The sequence below is a fragment of the Pelodiscus sinensis genome, chromosome 27 (genome assembly GCF_052426305.1).
Source record: "Pelodiscus sinensis isolate ZL-2025 chromosome 27, ASM5242630v1, whole genome shotgun sequence".
NCBI classification, from domain to species: Eukaryota; Metazoa; Chordata; order Testudines; family Trionychidae; genus Pelodiscus; species Pelodiscus sinensis.
The window spans coordinates 5,046,407-5,070,710 of NC_143078.1; the positions used below are offsets into that span (position 1 = coordinate 5,046,407).

Consider the following 24,304-nt stretch of genomic DNA (forward strand, 5'->3'; position numbering starts at 1 on the left):
CAACACTTGCTTTTGAGTTTCATACAGTCACAGGAACAGCAGAAAGGTTTCTGAACATCCCTGCTTATCAAGACAAGATAATGGAGGTGGCATTTTTTAATTATCAAAAACAACCATGGCATCAATTGTGATCTGACATGGTTTTAAATGCCAACATCTTTCTTTTTCCACATACACTTAGTTAGAGGGTGACATATAATTGGAGATAATCAGAAGGTTGTTTAAAACTGACAACAATAACTCAAAAATCTATTGCCTTTTATTCCAATAACTATTCTTTTGTGTTAGTATGAGTAGAGGGCTAATGCATGTGTAATTTACATTTAACGTGAGCTCCTGGTGACAGGCAGCGAAATATATTCTAAAAGACTATTGTGGGAGAAGGTATAAAACTTCAGAGTTTTTCTCTCTACTGGAGGAGGGGGGAGAGATTCCAAGTAGATTTTAATTCCCCTAATCATGAATTCATGGATAATGAATAGCTCCATTCAGGTACAATGAGTGAACTCTCTCCAAACTAATGCGGCATTAGTAGAATCTGATTGTTTATATTATTCTTATATATATTACTATTTACAGTATTCTATGATTGTATTTCCCACAAAAAGTCCCAGACTGACCCAGCATCTGGGAAGCATTGAACACACTTGGCTACAGCACATGGTACTGTGTTACTGCAGAGAATAATAAATTCCTGATCATTAATCATATTTCTAATCATAGGATAGGGAATTCAGAACGCCTGCTTCAGAACTCACTTCTGCACCATGCTGTACTTCGGCCATGACCCAACAAAGCAGTCAAACATGTCCTAAACATCAGAGAGATTACTCCCATACTTAGAGATAAGTACATGCGTAAGGGCATTGATGGATCAGGGCCAGTGTGTGCGGCACCTTGCAGGCTTGTTGACTGTCTGAAGGATGAGAGAGGAAATTTACCCTTCTCCCAATAATATATATCTTTGCACCATCGGCCAGGTGCACTCTGTAAAGCTTTCACCTTTCTTTAAAGCATAAGATATTAGAAGCTGGAGTGAGCTGTACTGTAACCTGTTATGGTGAATTCCTAGAATTGATAACTGGCATGTTCCTCTCATAGATTAAGTGTTTCTCATAGATACCAGGAGGAAACATGTAGCACTGGCCATGAAAGGACTTGGAGCAAACCGGCACTTCTGGAATACCTAGCACCGAACTCCTAGTCCAGCTCTTGTGACCACACAAGGATATTGATGCATTTACAAATAGTTTTGTGACACAATGAATGCATCACTCATCTACTCCCTGAGAAAATTTTCACCCAGAAAGTCCTACGTTTCTTCCCAGGATGGCATCATTAGAAATAACTCACAAGGCTTACTTTGAAATCAGAGAGAATCTGTTTTCTCTGTATATTTTTCATTTTGGCTTTCAAGACTCTTTTCAAATGAGGGAATGTGCATGTTCAGGCTTTTGAGAATAAATTATTAAGGATATGGAAATAAGAGGGGCCCATCTGGTTCCCTAGCTCAGTGGGTCTCATGCCAGTGTAACAATATGATTTTTTATAGCCATATTGGAAGGCCTGTAGCCATATTGAGAGGCCTACAGCCTTCCTCTGCAGCCAGCTTGAAAAGCAGTGGCCATTAGCTGTAAAGCCTGGAGTTACAGGCTCATGGTCTATCTAAAGTGCATTAAAATGGTGTCAAACCAGCCTGTTAAGAAGGAGAGTCCATCCTAATCAGAGATGGTCTAGGTGCCAAGGGATTGGACTCGATGACCTCTCAAGGTCCCTTCCAGCTCTAGTATTCTATGATTCTAATGGCACCCACTATCACCAGATAAAGAAACAGATCTCAAGACGGCTAAAGAAAACCTTGTTTAATAGCACGTTGTCTGGCAAGAAACTACTTATTAATAGTTGGGTTTGTGGAATCCTTATTCTATGATTATGGTCCTCACTTTCCTATTGTTGCCTGTCTGATCTCTGTCTGGTTTTTAATTGTTTCTGTTCACCGTATAATTAAGTTTGCTAGATGTAAATCAACTAAGGTGGAGGGGTAGGATCAGCTGGGTAATTCTGTTACAGTATGTTAGTAAAATAATTGGTTAAGGAATAGCTAAGCAGCACTCAAGTGTCACTATATAAACTTGGGTCCAAGAAAGAGACCAACAGGAAAGGTAAAAGGAAGCAAGAAACAGAAAGAAGAAAGAGGAAAGACCTGGAAGCAGAACTCACCTCCAAGACACAGCCTAAGACCAGAGCTACCAGGACCTCTCTAAATGACTGTGACATGCGGTAACCAGGATTCAGACAAGACTGAACTTGCCTGGCCAGCAGGGGAAGTTTGCCTGCCATTATCAGGATTGGTGATCATGGCACTGTGTACTTAGCATGTGTATTCTGCTTGCTTGGTCATTGCTAATAAATAACCAGTAAGGATATTACTGTGTAAGGCTCTTTCAATGGTAAAAGATCCTGCAAGCCCTCCGGAAGTTACGCTCTGAGCCCCAGGAATTGGGTACGGGTGGGTATTTACATTAACAAGGTTACACCTTGAGCCCTAGGAACTGAGTGAAGGAGTGTGTCCCTAAAGTGTGGGAGTGACAGAGAAATCTGTGCAGGTAACACCAGGAGGGAGCTAAGATGGTGTAATGGACTAGTGCACATGGTGGTCTGGTTTAGCAGTCACAGCTGGCCTAAGATCTGCCCACTACGGGCAGCAGTCACCAGACACTTACTATGCTGTAACTGGTGCAAAATTGATCTGGACCACAGTCCAGTGAAGTATTGAAGCACGTGCACCCCCTGAGGGCCAATGGGACCATGCACGTGTTTGGAGTGAGGCGCATGTTTGCGCATCTCTCTGACCTCGGCCCTGCTGTCTTTCCCTGCCCATGCAGACTTTTTCCAGCGTGGGTATTGTTACATGGCCGTGCACGAGTTAAAACAGCTTTACAGACCACTCAGGAACATCACATTCTACTACTTACACATATTTAGAGTGTCTCCGCTCCTGAGTCATTCTGGGGGCCCTACTCCACTAATGAAGTCACGTGGGATTGGGTGGGAGAACATGCTCATTAGCTTCGAAAGGGCAAAGTTATTTGTGGGCTAATGAAGCTAAATTCTTGATTAGGGAAATCCGGTCTCCCAGAAGAGCAGCGAAATCTGTGTACCTGACACCTATCATATTATACATAGGCATGCTTCTGTCTGTCTCTGTAACGGGATCCCTGGGGTGCAGCCTGGGACTATGAAGCAGCTGTGCCCCTTAACTCTCCAGCTTGGGCTGTCTCTCACAATGCTTTGCTAGGACAAGCAGCAAACCCCTTCAGGAGTTGTGATTACCCAGCTAGCTTGCAGGCATGCTCCCAGAGCCACTCATAAATCCCAACGAAAAAGGCACCAAGCGCTGGCCCTCAGCAATCTACCATCTTGCACTGGCCAAGATGAGCAGTGCAAAGATATTAATTGCTCAGCCCTATTAGCCTGGGCAACAACTAAAGTAAGCAGTTTTTCATCACTCCAGTGGGTATTGCAGTCCTTAATATACAGGTTTGTATAGTCCTGAAAAAAAGAGGAAGAATGGCTCTTGCGCAAGAGGGTTTTGTTTGTGCAAAAGCCTCCTGCGCAAAAACAGAGCCTCATTAATTATGCAAATGAGGTGTGGCGATATTCCATGCTACACCTCATTTGCATTTTTTTGACGCAAGAGGAGGCATTGTAGACATAGCCCAAGTGTGGTTCATTATCCCAGATAGTAGCACTTAAACCACTTACAGCAAGAGAGAAGAACAAAAGAGCTTTACAGCCTTAACAGAATACCAGCTGGCTGTATAGCTCAAGGTGCAGAGACTCCTCTACTAAACTCTAGAGCTCCCAGAGCTCCCAGGTTCAAATCCCACCAGCGGTAGTTATATATTTGGAGAACCCAGACATGTCTGGTGGGCACTGCTGTGTCCTCTGGCAAGGTGAAACAATTCCCTTGGTGTGGCCTCATAGAATCACAGAAGTTTAGGGTTGGTAGAGACCTTGGGAATCATTTAGTCCAGCCCCCTATTCCAAGCAGGACCGATCCCAACTAAATCATCCTAGCCAGAGTTTTGTCAAACTTGGCCTTAAAAAGCCTCTCAGGATGGAGATTCCACCACCTCCCTAGGCAACCCATTCCAGCGCGTCACCAACCCTCCTAGGGAAATAGTTTTTCCTAATATCCAATCTAGACCTCCCCCACTGCAACTTGAGACCATTGCTCCTCGTTCTGTCATCTGCCAACTCTGAGAATAACCTGGCTCCATCCTCTTTGAAACCCCCCCTTCAGGAAGTTGAAGGCTTCTATCAAATCCCCCCTCACTCTTCTCTTCTGCAGACTAATTAAGACCAGTTCACTCAGCGTTTCCTAATAAGTCACATGCCCCAGCCTCGCCCGCCCCCCCCCCATCATTTTCGTTGCCCTCCGCTGGACTCTCCAATTTGTCCACATCCTTTCGCTAATGGGGGTGGGGAGAGCCCTAAATTGTACACTGTATTCCAGATGTGGCCTCATCAGTGCTGAATAGAGGGGAATAATCACTTCCCCCGATTTGCTGAGAATACTCCTATTCATGCAGCCCTTTTCAGCAACAAAGGTACGCTGTTGACTCATATCCAGCTTCTCATCCACTGTCATCCCTCGGTCCTTTTCTGCCAAACTGCTGCCTAACCAGTCTGTCCCCAGCCTGTAACAGTGCTTGGGATTCTTCCATTCCAAGGGCAGGACTCTTATTGAACCTCATCAGATTTATTTTGTCCCAGTCCCCCAATACCTTCTCCCTGCCCTCCAGCATATCTACCTCTTCTTCCCCCAGCCCCCAGCTTAGTGAATTTGATGAAGGTGTGAACTAACCCATCAGCCACATAATGAATGAAGATATCGACCAAAATCAGGATTGACCCTGGGGGTTCTCCACGTGATACTAGCGGCCAACTAGACATCAAGCCATTGATCACTAGTCGCTTAGCTGGACAATCCAGCCAGATTTCTATCCCTCATATAGTCCATGCATCCAGGCCATACTTCTTTAACTCATTGGCAAGAATATTATGCGAGACCATATCAAAAGCTTTGCTAAAGTCAAGGTAGATCACATCCACTGCTTTCCCCATAGCTGCAAAGGGGCTGCCCCACTCTGGCCAGAAGAGGTTAAAGCAGGCTGGAGGGACCCTGCACAGAGCCCCAGCCAATCAGGGAGAGGCTTTTAGGGAGCCAACTAGAAGGCAGCTTGCTGGAGCGCCCCTGTTATAAGCAGCTGCTCAGCCGCTGAGAGGGCATTTGGCTCCTGACCACTGAAGCTGCAGGATGGGTGTCCAAGGAAGCAGAAGCACCTTTGACGGAATTATGATGGGCCAGCTCAGAGGAGGTGGAGAGGGAAGCTCTGGTCTGTAACTTACACCCCAGGTTGGTGCAAGGGGTCACAGGGAAGTGGCCCTGAGAACAAGATGCAATAGGGAGAAGTGAAGGAGGGCAAGACAAAGCTACTGCCTGAGAGTCCCTGGGCTGGGATGCAGAGCAGTGGGTGGATCCAGCCCCCCTGACCTGCCTTCCTCCTTTGCACAACATGTAGCCACCATTTGAGCCTGGCCTTTACAGGCTGCAGTTTGCCCCTGAGGTGCAGGGCTAGGTGTTGGTTGTGAGTGGCCAGTGCAAGACTGAGGACTGCTGATCTCCCCAGAAGGGGGTGAGAAACCTGAGCAATGGGCACAGCCAGAGGGCAGTGTCCTGGAAACCACAGTCCTGGAAGTGGCAAGGGTGTGGAGCTAGAGTGTGGAAAGAGCACTGCGTGCTGAAGGGCAAGACACCAGCCAGAAGGGGGCGCCCTGCAGCGGTCTGAGTTAATTCCCGGTGGCGTGACCAACAAAGCACTGTGGCGGTGAGTGCCAACCATCACACACAGCTGTCAAAGCCCTTGTTGTTCTTCCCACCCCTTGCAACTCCAATTGCACTTTGGTCTCTTGATCAGGGTGTCTCACCTCTTTTAATAAAGTATCCCTTTTTTTAAATATATAAGTGCCCCCAATACCTTATATATTGTTTTCAGACACGCACACTTTCCTTCTGCCATTGCAACACATTTGTTTAAACAACTTAATCGTAGCGGGGTGGGCGATGAAATTTTTGGGTGTAAAAAGTACAAAAATAAAGCTCTATAAAACTTAATTTCAGTTTTCTCCAAATTTTAGGTGTGTTGATGTACCCCTCCCCTGACTTCTCTCGAGTACCTCTAAAGGTACTCGTACCACTGATTGAGAAACACCGTTCTTGATTATACCCCTGCATGCTCAGGCAATGTTTTTATACTGCCCCCGATCATCTGTCCAAATTTCTGCTTCTTGTATGCTTCCTTTTTGTTATCTAGGGTCACCGAAGATTTCTGTGTTAACCAAGCCTGCCATATTTGCTGTTCGTTCTGCACATTGAGATGGTTTGTTCCTACTGCCTCTAAGATTTCTTTAAAATACAGGACTCCTGCAGGTGAGTTGCTGCATGATAGCTCCTTTGCCGGACAATAGCTAGTGATGTCTGTTCGACCCCACCTACCCTGGGGTTGGCTTCCTCCCTTGCTATATCTCTGTAGAGCTAGTATCTCAAACTAACACCATATTTTGGTGAAACTCCATCCAATGCAATTCTTATAATTTTACATGCATTAATGATACTCATATTTAGATAAAGAAATAGATTTCAGCAGATTATAATATTTCCCTGATACTTCACATGGCATGCTTAATATATAATATCAGTTACATACAGATGAGAAATATGGGGGTGACAGGGTGCTCCCCCAAGGCTCAATCTCACACACATACAATATTGTGTGTGTGTGTGTATGTAACATGTCTTTGTATAAACATTCATGTTAAATTAAAGCTACAAATATCTATCTCCAAACAAAGGATTTTAACTCAAAGTAATAGTTACGAAAATAGAAGCCAAGCAGTTTTTATTGTCTCTTTATAATTAACTCCAGGGATGGAATCCAATTACAAATGCTCAATGTTGCCCTGCGGCACAGCATCTATGAAAATGGGAGTGCAGGGAGAACGACCAAGTTTAAATGATTCAGGTAAAAATTAAATCCATGGCTGTATTTGATAATTAAGAACACCATCTCCATTAGCTCGTCTTGCTCTTAATGAACTGTGCTATTATTTTTACATTTGATTACAGAAGTTTTATGCCAGCCATTTCACCTTTATTGCTTTTGAAAATCAGTCTCCTTGTCTGTGTGCCAAGTGCAGGAGATGTGTGTAATTATATCATGTTATTTCCTCAATAAAACATTCATTTTTCTTGTCACCCCGACCTACTCAGGGGAAGTTTTCAAAGCTTTGTAATTATGTCCACATGGAGGAGGTGGGGCAGGGTGTTTCTGAACATCTCCCATATTATCTATGCCTAGGAGGGTGGGGAGCACAGATTTGGAGGCGCATGGAAGGATTGGTTCTCTCTCTCTGGGCAGTGCATAAATAGGAAAAATGGATTTTCCAATCTGCAGCATGTTTAAATACACAATCAATAGCGTTTCACATCTTCTGAAAACTATATTTTTAAAGCCATGCATTTGCTCAGCTGCAGTATTACAATTATTGCTCTTTTAAGACTAGAAGCCAACCACTTTCATCCTCCTTCTAGCTGCCCTTTAGAGATTTCCACATTCCTACCTTAAGTTGACAGCTAAAACCCACTTTTGCTGTGGAACCCACGGGTTCATCATCCTATTCCACCTGTCCCTCTCCCAACACAATTTTAAACTGTTGCTGGAAATGAGAAATGGTGGAGGGGGAGGGAGGAGAGCATAGGAGGCAGGAATGGGGCTAGACCACCATGACCATCTCATCTAACCTCCTGCTCTCAGAAGGGGGAGAATATCAGTCACTAATTCCTGCAGTGGAGGGACATTTTCTTCCCCTAGGGTTCAGTTCTCCACTTGCCTACTACCTCAGCCAGTTATTTGTGTCACTGCATCCCACTCTGTAAAATATAATGGCACTAACCTGGGTGCTGGGAGATTTAACTGACATTTGTGGAGTACTTTGAGTGTGTCGGATGAAAGGAGCAATAGAGGCACCAGATACCAATGCGTTCATTAACTAAGTCCCTATGGGCTGTATGGCTTGTCTCAGGTTACACATTTTACCTGCTAATGCTGCCAAGGCCGAAAACAGCACTTTTGTGTCCTGGTGACAGCACCTCTCCCAGGTGCAGCAGGAGGATGTTTCCTTTGCGCTTTCTGAATTGAAATGCAATTTCCACAGCCATCCGGTTCCTAAGGAAGAGAGCATTTTTGCCTTTGTTCGAGTGCAGCGACACTGGGCTTTGAGAAGGAGATATAAATGCATAAACATGCTTTGTGCTGTGTTCAGCACCTCCAAAGGGAAACGGAGGGATGCTCTTAGAGGGAAGGAGGGAGGAAAGCTGCTCTTGAATGAATTTGCTTTTGACATTTGATTTTTCTGAAACAGGAACCTGCAGTCTCTGAGCTCACCAGAGGCATTGCCCCAGGCAGTACAGGACTTTTATAGACTAGGTCACAGACCTTATGCATATTTTATAAGCTCTCTCAAATAGCACTTTGCCTGCCAAAGGCTAAATAAGGTTAGAGGTCAAGCCACTTCCCTAGAAGGGAAAGGGTGCAAACCTTCTCATGGGGGAAGACAAACAGATCAAACATTTCTAGAGGAAAATAAATCTGGGAGTGGCTAGGGGGTTTGGGGTGAGCGCCCCGCCCAGGCTGATAATTGCCAAAGAAAGCTGATGAGATCACAACAGTAGTGTAAGCTCTCCTTGGCGAAAGCTGCCTCACCATGAGCATGTGCAGAACTTAGTACAATGGGCTCATGATCTTAGCTTATGCCTCTAGGTGCTGCCCTGGTACAAATAAATTAATAGAAGTTGTAGTAGTGGGAGGGACTCTGGAGATCTAGGTGCTATTCCTGCCTCAGTCTACTTGTTTCAGACTTTGGCAAGTTGTTTAATCCACCTGTGCCTCAGTTCCCCAGCTGCACAGAGGGGCCGGGTAATAACTGTTTCCTCCTTTGCATCGTGAGGATAAATGTCCTGTCTGGAAGGTGCTCAGTCTGATGCTAGGGGCCATGAACATAAGTAAATTGCTAGGTAATGGGATGCATGTTGGACATGGACTCGGCAAGGCACTAACACATCCCAGACAACCATCAGATTTACATTTGTTACTAAAACAGCAACTCGAAATAACATTGGGTCATTAAATTGTGGAGTGCTCTGTGCCCAGGAAATCCTAAATAAGCCACTGACTCAAAAGGGTGAATTTTCTTAAGTTGCACCAGGAGAGGAGGGGCAAGGAGCCCATCAGTGGAGAAGTTGATAACCTTGTTCAGGATTTGGAGGATTAGCACCTGGGTAATGGAGACCAGTTGATCATAATACATTTGCTGATTAATACAGGGGTGATTTTTTTTCTGCCTTAATAAGGATGTGGTGGAACTGCCCACTCAGGAAACATGTTTGCAGCTATCAATTTGAATGCAGTGACCATGGCCTAAATACTGTGATTAAATTGACATTTAAGACATTTCATTAAATTAGACAGTGAATTCTTCTAACCCTCTGCAAGAAGCACTCTTAGCCCTAAGAGGAAGTAGAGGCGAAGGGCCCTATAAGCATCCCCAAATCCTCAAGCTTACTCTTATTTCCCTAGCATTGCTATGCACCTTATACACAGAATTGTAGAACACTAGAACTGGAAGGATCTCGAAAGATAAGAGAGCTATTGCTACTCCAGGTTAAAGTGCTTCTTTAGGTCAAGTGATAGAGCAGGGGTGGGAAATGTAAGGCCCAGGGGCCAAATCTGGCCCATGGCTTGCTTGGATCTGGCTCCCAAGGGTTGGGGTTCTCCCTCACATCCCCAGCATGTGGGAGTCAGTGCTGGCACTCCTGCCCTGCAGCCACCCTTCCCTCTCCCCATGGGGCTGGATTTGGCAGGGAGGAGCCACAAGCCTCACGGGACAGTCAGGCAAGCCTGGGGCTGGATCTGACCCACAGGTTCTGCCTGGTGGGGCGGGAGAAGAAGCAGTTCTGTACACTGTTGCTCCCTTCCCCCCCCCCCCCCCCCCCTTGCTAGGGAAATGGAAGCACAGCAAAGTGCTGCCTGGAAACTTTTCCACACCGTGCTGATGGGCCCAAAGGAGCAGCAGGGGGCAGTGCCTGGGAACGGCAGGGGACACTGAGCCACGTGCATCCCTGGGGGGCTGCGCCAGGTAAGCACCCCGCCCCCTCATTGCCCAGACCCTACATCCAGCCTAGCAGAAGTGGAAAGTAAGTAAGTAGAAATACTTCGTTACACTACTTTTTTTTTCAGTATTTGTACTTTACTTGAGTAATATAATGGTTGTGACACTTCGACTTTTTGCTCAGGTAAGGTTTTTTGGGGTTTTTTTTAGAAAATTTTTTACTTTTTACTCCACTACCATTTCTGGAAGCACTTAGATACTCACTACTTTCATCACCCCGCTGACAGCTGTGCAAGCCAGCATTCTGATTCATTAAAGCACAGATGCATGCGCAAAGCATCCAATCGGCATGCAGTAACTGGTGTGGGGTTTGTTTGTTTTTTTAAATCCACCAGTCAACAAGGATGATGACCCTGCCAATGATGAAGCCTTTTAATAGCTGCTGCAAAAAGGTTTTCTTTTGAAACCAGGATCTGTGCAGGGGTGGAGAGCCCCCCGCCTCGTGGGCCGGATCCAGGGTGTGGGGGAGAAGAAGCGCGGAGCTGCTCACCCTCCCCCCGCCGGGGGGAATGAGGTGCTGGAAACCACTCGTGGGAAGGTTTCTTTGCTGCTCCCTATGGCCCCCCCCCATCACCACTCAGCTCTCCCAGCATAGGTGCACTCCTGCACCCTCCCACTCTTTCAGACACCACACCCTCAGCTCACTCCTAAATCTCCACTCCCAGCCCACTCCAGCACCCTACCTCCCACCGTCACCCCCCTCCCTATCCAACTCACTGGCAGCACCCTCCTGCACACGGCACCCCTCATTTTGGCTTCACCCCAGAGCTGGGGGGGTGCTCACAAAATCTGCTAACCCAGGGACCCCAAAAGAGCTAAGACGGCATGTGGGAAGCCCAGAAGCTTGGTCCTCCCTGTCTCTTCTCCCCACCCTGGGGCTGGAGCACCAGGGGAGTGAAGTATCTCAGTTGGGGGGGGCCACATCAGTGAGGGTTGGAGTTTTTTGGTTTTTTTGGGAGGGTGGGGGTTGCCTCTCACTTGGGTGGTCCCCAACTGATTTTTCTGTAGGTCATTGGCCTCCTCTGATGAAGAAGACTGCTTTGCTTAAGTGAAGTCCTCTTGCACAAATGAAACTACAAGGCAACTTTATGGGTATTCAGTCTGCTCAGCAAACACCATGGATCTGCTGCGGTCCTTTCCTACACTCCAGGGGAGTGTCCATCAGGCCCAATACACCTCTGTCCTCCTCAGCTACCCGTGGGAGACTCTTCATTATTGCTGGACTCCTATTTTGTCCTATGAGAGCAAGGCTTGACTCTGATTATTTTTGAAAATCAATTGCTTATAAGGTTGAACAAACGTTTTTATAATTAATCATTACAATTCTAAAATGCTAAAAATGGATGCTTGTGAATGTCAACAAAATAAATACATTTCTGTAATTTGACTCCTGTATTTAATTTGGTCACTCTTTTTAGCTTTATAAATGAAGGATCCAACTGCATTTACATTCCAGATTTGAAATATAAATGTATAGTGTGTGTGTGTATATATTACATATATACATCCACATATACATACACACCCACAGGTACTGTGTGTATATATATGTACATGCATATTGTGTGTATACATATGAGAAATATGTGCCCTATGATAACTTGGGTGGTTAACCATAGATTTCCATAGGCTGGCTATTTTTTACTTCTGGGTACTTGAGTACAATTAAGATGTGATACTTTTGTACTTTTACTCAAGTAACTTTTTTGGGTACTTTTTCCACCACTGCTGCCTACTCTTCCCACGCTCAGCCCACTCCTGCACCCTGCCACCCAGGACCCACTCTCCAAGCCCTCTTCCTCGCAGCTCCCTCCCACACAGTGAACCCCTCATTTTTGGCCCCATGCCTGAGTAGGTGAAGACCCACAAAATCTACTAGCCTGATGTGTGAGGGGACTATGGAGAGTGTGTTTCTGCTTCTCAGTTGGGGGCCACGTCAATGAGGTAGAAGGTTTCTGTGGTGTGTGTGTGTGTGTGTGGTTGCCCGATAATTTCACAAAAAAATCCTGGACCATGGCAGGGAAAAAAATTGGTTGAGCAAAAAAAAAAGGGGGGGGGGGGAGGGGAGACCAAACTTGTTAAGCAGAAAAAATAAAGGGGGGGGGGATCACTGCACCAGCCTTCCGGCTGAGAAACAGAAAACAAAAGACATTTTACATGTCCGGTGTTTTCTGTGTTTTTTTTACCAGACAGAAGATGCAATTGCTGGACTGTGTGGGTGAAAACTGGACACCTGGCAACTCTGTGTGTGTGTGTGTGTGTGTGTGTGTGTGTGTGTGTGTGTGTGTGTGTACAGGGACAGGGGTTTCTGCATCTCACTTTTGTGTGGTCCCCTAATGATTTTTCTGTGGGTCAGCAGCCCCTAAGCCAAAAAAGGTTCCCCACCCCTGCGATAGGGCTTGAATTTACAGAGCTGAAAGCATAAAGTCCTATCCTAATTCCTCAGCTGCACAGTCCGGCACACCCGCTTACCAGAGGTGAAGGTGATACATTCCCCTAGGATTGTGTTGCCTACAGCATGTGAATTCATGATAGCAGCAGTATGTGTTTTAGGCAAAAGTGACTACTTGGAGACCCAGCCATGTGCTGTGTGGTAATGCTCCAGGGGATGTGCTGTCCCTCTTCCCCACACCGGGTGCAGAAAATCTACTGCTGGCCCCTGATTTCTTCTCACTAACAAAACCAGGGAATGGGAAAGACTCACAAAAGGGCCTTAATCTTCCCTCTGAGCCTGGGAAGGGGGAAAAATCTCAGACACATTATCCTCCATCGAGCTGCTTAAAGCCCCTCGACTCTATGTTGACAACAAAAGCAGCCGCAAAGATGTGACTCTCTCCCTGTCATAAGGGATAGGAGAGCCAATGATACTCCATCCACCGGCATAACTACAATGCAGTCACGCCTTATTTACAGCAGCCTCTGCCAGCTGAGAATCAGGCCAAGCATCCTGGCTCAGTCTGGAAACCAACGCCAGCCTTGCGCATGCCAAGGGCTGCCACACACGCTCCTCCTCTGCATGTTTGTAAAACAATCTTTTTAATTTTCTGGTTGGCTTGGCAAATCACAGCTGCTCGTTCCCCAGAGCTCCTGAGTGCGTTTGCACAGGTTCCCATTTACATACAGGAGGGCTTTAGCTTTCCTTCGCTCAGCATGCCTCAGAAATAAGCCATCTGAAATATTACAGATGGCTTAGGGGCGGAACTATTTACGGGCTATGCAGGGAGAGCAGAATGGAGGGCCACATCATGAATTAGACAAGTCTGACTTAACAGCAGAGTCCCAGTTTGTTGTGGCTGCCCTGTGGTGAAGGATTACACAAGGGTTTGCTCTCCACTTATTATTTCTTTAACTCAATGGCTTTGCAGGGACTCAGCCGGAGCCAAGGTGGTTGAGTATTAATTGATACTTGCTGCTGAGTGAGGCTCATTAAACACCAGCTTTGGAGGGGCATAAGAGGCAGCAGTGAGTTCAGGACTAAAAACTTCATTCTCTGCCAGCATCTGTGATTGCAATCACAATGCCAGAAACACAACAACAGCACCCCCACCCCACCCCCCAAAAGGCCCTTATTAGTCTCCCACAAATGCCTCCCATTCAGGGAAATGACAGGGATTTGCTCAGCTTGCCATATTTTGCAGCTGGGTTAATTATTGTCATTTCAACGGGCACTGCCCAACCTCAAAATGAAAGAAAAACATATCATAATAGTTCTTGCTAATTCTCAAGCAAAACCTTTGTACTGAGTGGCAGTGGGGGGCCTCTCTTCATGGGCACAGAGACTGGGGGTGGTGGGGGGGGAAGTGGTATTAGCATTCTAGAGTGATTAATGCAGTGTAATTGTGAACATGGTGTAATTAGGGGGCTAATTTATATGTGCACCTGACAACAGCATAGCTCGTTTGCTGCTGCTCTTGTGTTGCTAATGTCCTAGTAGCTAGATAAGCCACTCCCAAGGTCTCTGAAAAAGGCATTTTGGCTCATTCAGTGCCCCCCCCCCCCCCAAACCCCACGGCCCTTAACTCTCTCATATGGAGGCTGACAACCACAAACTCACCCTCCCCCCCACTCCACCTTCAGTATACTCCTCATCTGCATATGAAAAGCTGGCAGGTTCACAGAACAAAAGATATGGGGAAGGGGGAGGGGCAGACTAGGACAAAGGGGGAAAAGGAGTGTGGCTACAACAGAAAACAGCAAACATTTTGGACAAAGAAAGAGGTGGAGAAAGGGACCAAAAAAGGGAGGGGGACACAGACAAGTCAAGAGGGAAAACAAACACGGGGGGAGGGGAAATGACACAGAAGCACATATAGAAGGGCTGGAAAAGTGTGGCCCCTTTTTAAGGGTTGGGTTGCTTGGTGCACCTTCCCCCTCTCTGGTTTACCACTGCTCCTGCCACCCAGACAGCGATGTCTAGGGTTGCCAGATGATTTCAACAAAAATACTAGACACACTTGACATTACAACACAGTCTACATTATGTGGTATGTAGAAAATACCAGACATTTCTATTGTCTCATTTGTATTTTCTCAATTTGTTTCCCGAACAGAAAGCTCAAATACTGGACTGTCCGGTTCAAAACCGGACACCTGGCAACCCTAGACGTCACCCTAGTATGTCGGGGCGCTCCGAAGGTTTCTGTGGGCCCTGCTTGGGAAGTTAGAGCCGCTGGAGATGCCTTGGTGGATGTTTAGTTTGGAAGCATGCTGTGCACACAAGGCACATGACCTGTGAAGTTTGTACTCATAGCCACAACTTAATATCTGCTAGGACTACATCTGTGAGGAGGAGCATGGAGGTCTAGGTCTGCTTCCAAAGATGGATTCCTGGTTGCCTCTCCAGTCCTAATCCCATGCAAACCCACTGGGGCTCAGCCTATCTTAAAGGCTCAGTAACTTGGCATCTTGTCACTTAGTCAGGTATCTAAAAGGGTGTCATAAGGAGGAGGGAGAAAACGTGTTCATCTTGGCCTCTGGGGACAGAACAAGAAGCAATGGGCTTAAACTGCAGCAAGGGAGGTTTAGGTTGGACATTAGGAAAAATGTCCTAACTGTCAGGGTAGTCAAACACTGGAATAAATTGCCCAAGGAGGTTGTGTAATCCCCACCTCTGGAGATATTTAAGATTAGTTTAGATAAATGTCTATCAGGGATGGTCTAGACAGTATTTGGTCCTGCCATGAGGGCAGGGGACTGGACTCGATGACCTCTCGAGGTCCCTTCCAGTCCTAGTATTCTATGATTCTATGATGCCAGCATAACAACCCCCACAAAAACAGAGGATGCCAAACAACTTGTGTGGGGTTAGTTCGAGTGAGCTTCTGAGCTCATTACTTCAACAGCTTCATATTCCCCTCGCATACTGGAGCCCAGCCTAGTAGATTGCTCCAGCCTTGCAGTGAGGTGGCTGGCATGCCAGCACAGGCTCCCCAATGCTGGAGGAGAGGTTCTTAGGGGCTGTATCTTGTCCCCAGGCTTTAGGTTCCCACAAAAGCCTTGCAGAAGGTAAAGTCTTTTCACTCCTTAAATAAGTATCAATAGGGCCATTACCTATTTGATCCTGAGCTCTCTCTTCTGTTGCTTCACAAGGATCTCCTGCCCAGCAGCTCTCTGTGGTTAGAACTCTCAGTCAACTTTGCTAGCTAAAAGCTGGTAATGTGCAACACCTGTGCAAACTACCAAGCAGGGTTCCATGGCCTGGCTCTAAGGAGGAACACAGGGAGTACACCTTGTAACTCTGGTCTATTGTTCTGAGAGTGTTTTATGTGCCTAAGGAGCTGTTTGGCTCCCATGAGATAGGAAATTAAAACTCCCATGCAGTGAAGAGAAGAGCAGAAAAGAATATGTGACAATGAAGCAGCTTCTAAGTGCCCAGGTAAATCAGAGGCTGAGTTATAAGCCCTTCTCCTGTTCCTACATATGTAATGGAGTCAATGTGCTTTATTCCATGATTGAGGAATGAATAATATAATCTCACTTTTTCCTGGGGAAAATAATTTCATTTATTTTCTGATTAGCAGTCATTTAATTTTTGCTACTTTGCAGCTTTAAACTACAAGAAACTAGAAAAGGGTTGCAGTTATGAGCCCATCAACTTCTGCAAGGAAAGTTCAGGTTCTTGGGGCTGTGGTTTAGGTTGGAAAAGCAGCACTGAAAATAAAATATGTCCATGTTTTTGGGAAGTACGATATGATAAGGCACCATGGTCATACCTAGAACTGGTTGTTGGAGGTTTTCTAAAGTATTCCTGTTCACCTTTAGAGGCAAAGGCTGGTTTTGTTCCCATCTGGGTTGGGGGTTGGACACCGTTCCTTATTTTGTCACCTCTGAGTTTTGACACCTTACTCATTTCTCTCAGACAACAGAATATGCAGAGGTGTGTGTTTACAGATTTTGTGCATAATTTACAGCCCCTAGGGTGCCATTATTAAGGCATACTGCGCTACACACTGAAACTAGTCCTTCTAATTGCCCAGGCACTCTGTGAACAAGCATCCTCACGGAATGCAGTTATTGTGGTATGCATGCTGGAGCAGATCTGCCTGTGGTGGATGGGTTCTGACAAATATTGCTGTGCTGTGATAGGTCACACTACTGTGGAGATAGTGAAAGCTTCTTTGGACTTCATCTATGAGTTTACAAGAAGTGAGTGCTGATGCAGCAGATGTGGGTATTGTCAAAAACTGGGGAAAAAAACCTTAATTTTGGTTAAAAAGTCTCAGAGTGGTAGCTGTGTTAGTCTGTAACTTTAAAAACAGTGAGCAGTCCTGTGGCAGCTTAGAGACTAACAAATATATTCTATCAGGAGCTTTTGTGGGTAAAACCCACTTCATCAGATGAGTTACTTATAATTATGTTCTTATGTTCATCAGATAAGTAACTCATCTAATTAAGAAGTGGGTTTTACCCACAAAAGCTCATGACAGAATATATTTGTTAGTCTTCAAGGTGCCACAGGACTGCTCATTTTTTCTAATTTTGATGGTTATCAAAAGTGACTAAGTGGTCTGTATCTATCAGCCCAAGGGCAGCTTTCTTTGCTAGAACTGTAGTAATCTGCAAATCTAACTTCACAAATTAAGCAGAGGTTAACCTGACCAATACTTACATGGGGGACCTCTAATTCAGTGTTACAAGAAGTAATCCAGTGCGTGGCATTTTGAATGATTGTAACATCAACAATCCTTTTGTGCTCATATTTTGCTGTGTTGTAACAATTATATTGTTGGATAATTATACTGTGCCTTCCTGGATTCCCCCTACCTACATAGTTTTAAATAAGTTCTGTTTCCTGTCCTAAACTGTTGTGTAGGTTTGTTGTGTGCATCTTAACAACTCTACCCCACGGATGACTGCATTTCAGCCTTGTGGGAAGTGAATCCTTGCAGTAGTTTGTAAAGAGCTCTACATTCCCACCAGGAGAAGTTGTTGTTATATACATTTCACAGTTCTATTTCAAACACAGCTTTTATGATCAAATATGAAGGAGGGTCTGAAAATCATGGGCACCAAAGGAGAGTGGCTTTGTCCTTAGATAAACTGATGGAACAAAGGTCAAGAAACTGATTGACAAAGAGAACATGCTAATCTTTCTTCAAAAAGAGGAAAATTATATCTAATGGCTGTAATATCCAAAAAGAACTAGTATGCAGGCAGTGAGTGATTCCAGCCTTTTAAAAGCACTTAAGCCATACATTTCCCCCAGATTAAAGTTATTCGCTCTTGTTAAGTGCCTCATATTGGCGTATTATGCAGGCAAAGTGTCATGCAAACATACTCAAAAGGAAATGGCAGCATAAAAGGCACCTGTGTTGATGCAGTAGAATTAGGGGATGATAACCACTCAGGAATCAAGGAAATCCCAAAATAGATCCAGCTGGAGAAGTGCTGCTCCCTGCCCTTAGACATTTTTCATAGCAAATTTCACCATTTACATATTGTTGTGAAGTCTTTATAAAAGTATGTTGATCAACTATCCTAGCTAGATTGACACTGCTTGTTTATCTTTTAGGAAAGGAGAAAACTCGTCTGTCTTTATTTCAGTCGGTCACCTGGTTCCTGTTGGCGCTCTGTGCTGAAACTGTTCAAAAACACCTTGAAGTATGTTATAGGTATAAGACCTGAGCCAGTTCTCATAGAAGTCAAGAGGTGTCTTTCTATTGACTTCAGTGGGAGCTGCATTGGGCCCACAAACATGGTCACTCAAGATTTCACAGCTGTGGTTATGGCCATGAAAATGTCAAGGCTACAGCAGAGACAGAGCTCAGCTCTCCATCCTCCAAAAGTATAGGCTGCTACAGCTTTAGCCTATATTAGTAGAATAGGACCTACGATGGTTGAGATGTGCTGATTCTAATGAATAAGGGGTAAAGTTAACGCCATGTTAGCCAGATCACTGTAATGGAGGGCAGGGTCACAGTCTGAGCCATAGTGCCTTCCCCACTTTTACTGAGCTTTCACCTCTCCTGGTCCATTAGATTTTTAGATTCAAGGCCATATCTATGACTGGCTGGGATGGATCCTGGCAGCCAAACCAGCACCTGCCACAACATGGGAGACTGTAATGCTTTTTTCCCGGAGGTTTGCTGGGAAGTTCACACACGGTAACAGTTAACATTTGCTTTCTCATTTGAGACTTTATAGCTCCATCTGAGAGCTGTGCTACAGAACAATAGCCTACAGCACCAAGCTCGAGTGATGAGATTCAGGGAAGATACTGCATTGCCAATATTTACAGTAGCAGAACATAAAGTAGGATACACACTGTATTTGTGAGCTATTTTTTTACTCTGTGCAGTGTGCGTACGAGTAGGAGAGAGTACATATATATTGTGGGTGTTCAAGTCTGCACTTTACATCTACAATATCTGTTCTAGTTCTTCTGCTGTGCTCTTCTTACGGAATCAGTTGTTAGTTTAATTTTTGCTACTAAACTTCCAAAACCATTCCTCCTAGGGAATATCCAGCCCAATTTTCATGTCTATGTAGCATTCTTGGAGGATATGTATTATTAAGTTACTATCTACCATTTCCAAAATTTTGGGAAACCAATGTGTTGGTCCAGACCCCTTTAAACAACACTCTAGAATTAATCTTTTCATCTTAAAGGGAGGCCATTTTCTATGGCATACTTATTTTAGATCCTGGGCAAATTTCTGAAACAGAGCAAAACTTGCACAAGTCTAGGCTAAAGAAAGATCTTCTAGTATTTTTTTATTTTCCAGTTTGCTGCCAAGATTATCTCCATAGTATATATTTTTGAATGTAAGTATTCATTTTAATTTTCAAGAAACATGAGTTTCGCAGCCAGATTTAAAAGTTTCATCTGTCTCCCAGAAAAAGGATATGGGATTTTTTTGTTACTAATCTAGTAACATCTTAAATTATGATGCCCCTTGTGAATGCTTTCTTCATATTTATGAAATTATTATTTGACAATGCAACATTTAATATTACTGAAATTATTACTATGCCTGCTTCAATACAACTGTTTATTGCACATTCTGTAAAATGCTGGATAATTTCATAAATAATTATAAAGAATTTTACAAATGCCACTTGCTGCAAAGGATTGTTGCAAATCCTTTATCTTTCATAAACACAGAAATAACAATTACATTTCTGAAATTAAGAGAAACTGCATGGCACGAGGGTGAGAGTATCCCAGTTATAACACATGCAAATCTGAGTGCCAGAAAAGTGGAAGCATCAGACCAAAAATAGTTTCTTTCTGAAAAGAAGCTTTTGATTTTCATCATAGTTATCTGCATCTATTAACTAGGGCTGTGTAAGATCCATCGTGCTGTTCATGAAACATAGGAATTGTCATTATGAATCAATCAAACCATCTGTCTCCAATACTGACCAGAACCATATGCCTCAGAGAACAACGATCTTATGGGTGCTAGACACAATTGGTTTAAAAAAATTATTACAAGTTTTTACTTCTCTGCTTCCCCTGTTTATTCTTTCCTCTTATATTTCCCTAGAAAAGAGGAATTAAAAAAAAGTGAGGGGGAGAACACACCCCTTCTTCCCCCAGACAATTCAAACTAAATTTGTCAAACTGAAATTGTTTAGTCTCTAAATAAAACATTGTCACAAACAAAATAAGAGCGATGTTTTAATTAAATAAACTCTCCTGTAAAAAAAAGCGTGTGGGATTGGCAGCTGGGGGAATTCAATGAGTTCTGCTCTTAGATTGTCTGAAAAAAAGACAGAAACAGATCATAGCTAGAAAATGGGAGGCTCTACCTGGATAAACAATAAGCAATTTGAGTGTTCACACAAATTCGATCCTGCAAATAGAATGTTTAATGCTCACAATCTGGCTAGCTGTCCCCAGAATTAAAACGATAAAAACTTGGCAATAGACCTGAAAGAAGAACCATGTTAGGGAAGCTCCTTTTGGCATTTCCTGCTCAAATGAAAACAGGAAGTGTTGGAAATTAGGAGGGGAGACAATGGGCAATCCATGGGGAAAATCTAACGTAGGCACAATCATTAAAGAAAGAGGTTGGCATGGTTTTGGATAAGCATTCCCAATTCTATCCTTTTTTAGACACCACTGCCTCTTTCCTCTTCTAATCAGCTGCTTCCAGGTCTCTGAAAATGAAAGACTTCTTTGCAGTGCTTTGGTGCTGGGGTCACAGGGTAAAGAAAGGCTTTCTCATCCACACCTACTCTATCTTGTTTAGATTTTCCTCCCTTTCTTGCTGTTGTCCTGAGACTCTTCTCCCAATTCCCATACAAGGAGCTTATTTCTTTTTCCCCCCAGATCAGGTCCAAAAATATTAAAAGGGGAGGGGAAGAAAAAAGTCCTTAGCAACCACAGATGCTGATTCCCTCCTTAATGGCAATTTGGCTCCAGCATCGTTTTTTTACAGGAGTAAATAGCCTGAGTTTCCCCCACTGGTGGGAATCTGTTCATCGCTGATTTACCCCCACAGCCCTGTGAAAGCAGAAGAATGTACCTTAGACTTTTTTAGCCTTCCCCAAGTTCTTCCACTTACTTACTCTCCGTGCTACCCAAAGGCTCTTCATTGCCAGTGTAAAACAATTTTGCTTCTGAGATTTCCTTCAAGACAGTCGTAGTACAGTGATCTTGATGAAGGGTTAGCTGGGTTATCCATGGGGTGGAGAATGGCTGCATTCCACCCTCATTTCCCTGCTTAATTAGTGGGATTCCCCTTTTCCTTAATGCAGTTAAGTGATGCAGCCAGTTCCCTGATTTCAGTCCTGTGAGCGAATTCATATTTATTGCAATAACTAAGCAGTCCCTCTATAATACCAGTCTGAGGAAAACCCAAGAATGGTAACTCATGGGAAAACGGAGGACTGAAGGCAGAAAATGAGGATTGGAAGCAATATATTGAAACATTAGGGCAAGAGAGAGCAGATTAATATTAAGGCTCCAGGTTAAACTGTAGACCTGTTTACTTAGGGGTGTTCCACCCAACATAGCAGGGAGAGTTTGCATCTGACATGTCTCTGCAATTTCTGGTGAGCTCCACAAGTTGCTTTCTTCTCAGTTCCACTGAACATGTGTCCATGTAATGAAACAACCACTAGAATTGACAGTAAGCAGTACACTCAGAGGCCAAAGAATAATACTAATCCTCTCTTCTTACCCCATGAGGATGATTTATTTGGCCTAAGTGCATTGAGAGAGATTAGTCTGTGGAGGCTGTACAGACTCAAAGGTAATGGTGATGGTACACCGCACTTTGGGGGTAAATTCACTTTGACAAGAAAGGTAGCAAGAGAATAAGGAGAAAATCCAGCATTCTGTTGTACAGGTTCATGAACAAAAATTGGAATTATTTTCAAGATATACAGATGACAGGCAGCAGAGCAGTATGTTAACTGTGAACTATTACACAGCCGGTCAGCTCCAAGATGATTTTTCATGCACAGATGGTAAAAGACATTCTCAAAACCACTGAATCATTTTGTTGATTTCCTAGGGTTGCATTAATTTGAGTTTCCTTAAAAGACAAAATTCTGCTTACTGGGTTTGTGTATTACATAGACGAACTACACACTAGGGAGTTTCACAAACAATAAAAGTCCTGTTTGCCTTGTTCCGTTTCAAAGGTGTGCTGACCTGGTGCATCACAAACACAAAGCTCTCTCTGAGTGTTTTTGGCTCTCTTCTTTTAAATAGAACCTAGAAGTGCAGCCCTCCTCGTTGATCTTGAGGCCTTTCTTCTTCCAGAGATTTTCGAACACTTTATTTATTAGCACATGGGACAAATGGGAGATTTTGTTTGCAATTTCATCTAATGTTTCCAACACTGTCATTACTACCTTGAGTTAGAATGGCTCCATTGTAAAAACAGAACTCCCTGCATCTTCAGCTTTGACTGCAGAACACGTCCACTATTCTCTGGCTACGTCTAGACTGGCATGATTTTCCAGAAATGCTTTTAACGGAAAAGTATTCCGTTAAAAGCATTTTCGGAAAAGAGCATCTAGATTGGCGCAGAGTTCGCGTTGTAACGATGCGTTTTTGCGGAAAAGCGTCCGTGCCAATCTAGATGCGCTTTTGTGCAAAAAAGCCCCGATCGCCATTTTCGTGATCGGGGCTTTTTTGCGGAAAACAAATCTGAGCTGTCTACACTGGCCCTTTTGCGCAAAAGTTTTGCACAAAAGGGACTTTTGCCCGAAAGGGAGCAGCATAGTATTTCCGCAAAAAGCACTGATTTCTTACAGTAGGAAGTCAGTGCTTTTGCAGAAATTCAAGCGGCCAGTGTAGACAGCTGGCAAGTTTTTCCAGAAAAGCAGCTGATTTTCCAGAAAAACTGGCCAGTCTAGACAAAGCCTCTGTGTATGGAGAGTGAAGGTTCCATCAATGGTGTTCAATGCTATTGTCTTTGAGTACCCAGAGTGGTGGCAGGTACAGCACTGATAGGATATCCTTGGGAGTTAACAGGTGCAGTCTGAGCAGGAGGGTTCTTTGGACGCACCATCTTCAGATGTGTGTACACATCTGAAGATGGAGAGAGGCTGTTCTCAGTGGTGACCGATGGCAGAACAAGGAGCAATGGTCTCAAGTTACAGTGCGGGAGGTCTAGGTTGGATATTAGGAAAAACTATTTCCCTAGGAGGGTGGGGAAGCACTGGGATGGGTTACCTAGGGAGGGGGTGAAATCTCCATCCCCAGAGATTTTTAAGTCCCAGCTTTAAAAGGCCTGGGATACTGGCTGGGATACTTTAGTTGGGATTGGTCCTGCTTTGGGCAGGGGTTTGGATTTGATAATTCCGGAGGTCTCTTCCAGCCCTGGGATTCTATGATTCACTGGAGCTGAAGGTTTAATTTCCAACTCAGGTAAACTAACCTTTTGTGCTAGCTCTCATCCGGCGAGGGTACTAAAAAGAGCACTGTCGTCGCAGCTACATGGTCGGTAGAAATGCACCATTCGGTTTAATTAGTTAAACATTATATTTAACCAGTTAACTGATTAAATGGGGGTGGATGGAGGGCCGCTCTAGCCCAGCTGCTTCTGGCCATGCACGGGCTGTAGGATCTGTATACAAGTACTACATTATTCAGACCTCGTAGTGCTTTTAAAAACTTGTTTAGGCTGAGTTTAAAACATAAGAATGGCCGTACTGGGTCAGACCAAAGGTCCTTCTAGCCCAGTAGACTGTTTGCCGACAGTGGCCAGCACCTGGTGCCCCAGAGAGGGTGGACCGAAGACAATGGTCAAGCGATTTGTCTCCTGCCATCCCTCTCCAGCCTCTGACAAACAGAGGCCAAGGACACCAATTCTGTCCCCTGGCTCATAGCCTTTTATGGACCTAATCTCCATGAAATTCTCTAGCTTCTCTTTAAACTCTGTTATAGTCCTATAGATCCTGATTTTTGTCTCTTGCATGCAGGAGAATGTAAGAAATATGCCAACACCCTTAAGATTTGAAATCTTAAACTGCAATGACCCTCTCCCTATTGATGAGTGAGCATCTGGTGCTGTCGCATGAGCATCATCTCTTGGCACTGTTCTCACCA

General features: G+C 44.4%; 2 long non-coding RNA genes across 4 annotated transcripts in view; one reads left to right on the top strand and one right to left on the bottom strand.

Annotated features, from left to right (window-relative positions):
- The window catches only part of LOC142820873 (uncharacterized), a 24,935-nt gene extending 16,641 nt beyond the window's left edge, over positions 1–8,294 (bottom strand). Inside the window, exon 1 of the long non-coding RNA XR_012897824.2 lies at positions 8,163–8,294. This is a non-coding gene — a long non-coding RNA (uncharacterized LOC142820873). The remainder of the gene's footprint in view (positions 1–8,162) is intronic.
- Positions 5,306–11,669, top strand: LOC112546805 (uncharacterized). 3 transcript variants are annotated; one of them, XR_016347992.1, is made up of 6 exons: positions 5,306–5,422; positions 6,381–6,496; positions 6,993–7,088; positions 10,125–10,260; positions 10,704–10,807; positions 11,302–11,669. It is a non-coding gene; the product is annotated as an uncharacterized LOC112546805 (long non-coding RNA). The 3 variants fall into 3 exon arrangements; XR_016347993.1 differs by lacking the exon at positions 10,704–10,807; XR_012897823.2 differs by lacking the exon at positions 10,125–10,260 and having other exon boundaries at positions 10,629–10,807.
- The last annotated feature ends 12,635 nt before the right edge of the window (positions 11,670–24,304 follow it).